General features: G+C 38.6%; 1 long non-coding RNA gene across 1 annotated transcript in view; it reads left to right on the top strand.

Annotated features, from left to right (window-relative positions):
- Window positions 1–2,913, top strand: part of LOC110397573 — a 7,654-nt gene extending 4,741 nt beyond the window's left edge. The window contains exon 3 of the long non-coding RNA XR_002437862.1: window positions 505–2,913. This is a non-coding gene — a long non-coding RNA (uncharacterized LOC110397573). The remainder of the gene's footprint in view (window positions 1–504) is intronic.

Raw genomic sequence — 3,348 nt, forward strand, 5'->3', positions numbered from 1 at the left:
AGAGAGAGAATGTCCCAAAATCAAGGTAGGCCTTACTCTACTACCGACGATAAGACGGCTGGAGAGCGAGGTGCTGCCAAGACGAGAGACGGCGGAAAAAGGGACGAAGTCTCGTGATCTGCAAGTTTTTATACTGCGAGCTTTTATCTTTTCCCTCCGGCTGGAAAATGGTAACAAAGGAGCAAAGTACCGTGGGGACTGTAGTAGTCCTTCTCTTCTGAGAACTAGGTATGTCCACTACATGATGTTATGATGTGGAATACCAATAACCGAAAATCACAAAACCATGACAGCGTTTATCTTACTTCTGGATTTTTAATGTTCATTAGTAGTGCACTAGATTAAAAAGCAGGATAGGTAGAAAAAGGACAAGGTTAAGTAATGTAGTTAGTTACTACTAAAAAAGGAACAGTGTAGGTATTCTAGGCGCTGGCATACCTGTACAAAAGAATACCTTCTTCCTCAAAATAATTTAGTTGATGGTGATGAATGTTTGGTTTGCAGTTCCCGAGTGCTGTGAAGATGCACCAAATCACTGCCTTTGTCCTCCCTCTGCCACACCACATGAGTTAGAAGAGCCCAAGAAACCTACTCCCTTTCTTGGCTTCATCACCCAGTATCCCTTCTGCATCAAGTTCTATGTTTCTCCTGTAACTGACCCAAGAGTACCTGATCTTGTGTTTGGATCCATGCAGTCCTCTAGAAAACCCTCGTGGCTTAAAGCAGATTTTGGGAGACTGTGATTTTGCTTGGTTTCTAAAATTCCAGGCATATCTGTGGGATTAAACAAGCAATAACATGGTTGGCCATGACCTGCAGACCACCTGTGTAAAGCAGGTGTAAAGATCATTAATTTCTCACAAACCAGAGTGCTTGACCTCACTACAACGGGTGCCAAACCAGAGAGCATTAGTGTGGTGGGGGTGGGTTTTGTGATGTGGCTTGAGGAAACCGAGCATCCATCACTGCAAACGTCTTCTAGCAACTATCAAGCTAACCTAGGTTTTAACACAGCAAGTGCGTAAAGCTCACTAGCTCATTTGCAGCTGCTTGTGCTAGTCTGTTTAAAATCCATTTAGTTTACACCATGCTTTGAGCAGAAGGAATAAATGAAGTAAGCATCTCTAGTAGAGTGAGGTTATTTGCAATTTTAACATCGAAAAAAAAGTCTCGACATGCTAACTGAAGTACACAGGGTTGCATCATTTTTATAGTTCCATTTAAGCCAGAATCTTACTAGCTATATTGTTCTGCTTTTCCTGAAATAACTACTAAGGAATTTTTCTCGGAAACCAAGTTAATCATCGCTTCATGGTAACACAGTTAATGAAAAGGTGCTTTCATAAGGAGGTTCAGTCACTGAACTTGTAGTGCAAGAGTTGGGAAGAAGAGAAGCATCCTTTTCTGATTCCCTATAGACTACTGATTTTATATTTTTACATAAAGTAAAATTTCAAGGACTTCTCTCTGGCAAGATCTTCAGGCTTTCATTCAGTAATTACCAATTAAAGCACAAATGCAGTACACAAGGTATAGGCTCTGGAAATGTTTTTTATTCCAGAAAGCCTCTAAGAAAAAGAATAGTATGTAATACAAATGCTGCATTTGTTTTTCCTTAAAATTTCTGTGCATGTAACAGGGAAAAAGCGCATGCCGACCTTTCAGTAAATACCTTAATTGAGGAGATCTCAAAGAGTAAAAATGGAAGTTGCACATTCTGTGACTTAGAAGGAAATAGTTGCTTCCTAAGCCCATGCGACAACATAGACTTTAAGGTTTAACTTCTTAACTGAGTTACTGTTAAAGCTCACCCACAGCCATTTTAAGTGCAAACAACTCTATCCAGTTTTACAGTGAGACATCAGATGTTCTGTTGAGGTCCTAGGTCCAATTCCATACTCACCAGAAATTGCTTCCTTAGCCTCTGGTTCCAGAATGTAACAGGACCAAGCATGGCATCGCTGTTTCCTCTGGTTCTGTCTGAAATGTGGGATGGGTACATTCCAGGTCAGCTATTTCTGCTTACCCCTGTAGAACAAAGCTGTTACTACAGCGGGTGAGTTGAAAGGAGAAAAGTGATTGTTTCTGTCTCCTCTCCTTACAGCTCATTTTTATTGAGCGGACAGAATTAAGTATAAAAATGGAGGTGTGCAAATACCCAATGCAGTTCTTATGCAGCAAGCAGTTATCTCAGTGCAAGCAAATTGGCTCAGACAGTTCTTTCCCAGTGCCAGTCCCACCACCCCTCTTTCTCCTCCTTCCTCCCAAATGAACTATTTCCCTGAAATGGGTAATTACAAATTATGGTCTGAAAGGTTTAGAAATGTTAAGTTTATGTGCAGCTTTATAATACAAGCTCGTGGATTTTGAAGGGCTGTTTGGGTTTCATCACGAAAGGACAATTCCACTGCACACCCAGCAAGATTTCCAGGATCTGAAAGCAAATCTGAAAGCCAGCAAATCTATGTACTTTCCATCTGCACTATTTTTAATCTATTGGTCTTAATTGCTATCCAAGCCCTTTACGAGTGCCCAGAAAAAAACAAACAAAAAAAAATTTTCCAATGTAATCAGTGGGGTTTAAAATCCCTGGAAAGCTGCTCGTATGAGAAAAGCCAACTTTTTTTTTTTTTTGCTATCCTACATTTTTTCTGCCTTAGTTTCTAGTTGAAGGTTATACATATACCTCTTTAATATACATCTTTAATTCTTATACATCTTCCTATATACATCTAGGAATAAAAAAAGTGATATGTAAGGGTAAAAACCTACAGATCTTTGTGCATTTGCCAGAGGTGCAGTAACTAGGATTTTGTAACCAGTATGGATTACAGCATCACATCTGCAGTTCATGTTCTGTTTAATTACTGAACTTTATTGCAATTCAATAAATGCTTCTATACATAAATCACACACAAGGCCTCGGTTTTGGTACTCCATAAAAACAAGTGACAGATTACACAAAATGGTTGTTACAGACACACAAAGTCATCTTAAAGCCAGTGCAGTATAGAACAGTACTAATATCATAATACCTGTTCGTAAGATTAAATATATATACATTTTTTTAAAGCCAAAAACATGGAAGTGGGATACATTAGTGATTAAATATAAGATTATATAGTCGATAGCAGCTTTTTAAAATATTCAACTACTCTATCTAGTTATCTAGCAGCAACATTGTCTAATGATTGTTAGACAGTTTGTTTCAATCAGTAGACGTTTTGTTCCATTTCATACAGACTGTAGGTGTCTCTGATCATCCCATTAGCAAGAACAAAATAGGTTCTACTTAAAGCTTTACTGACGTTTATAAGAGTAATTACAATACCGCAAAAAACTTCACCA

This window comes from Numida meleagris, chromosome 4 (genome assembly GCF_002078875.1).
Source record: "Numida meleagris isolate 19003 breed g44 Domestic line chromosome 4, NumMel1.0, whole genome shotgun sequence".
NCBI classification, from domain to species: Eukaryota; Metazoa; Chordata; class Aves; order Galliformes; family Numididae; genus Numida; species Numida meleagris.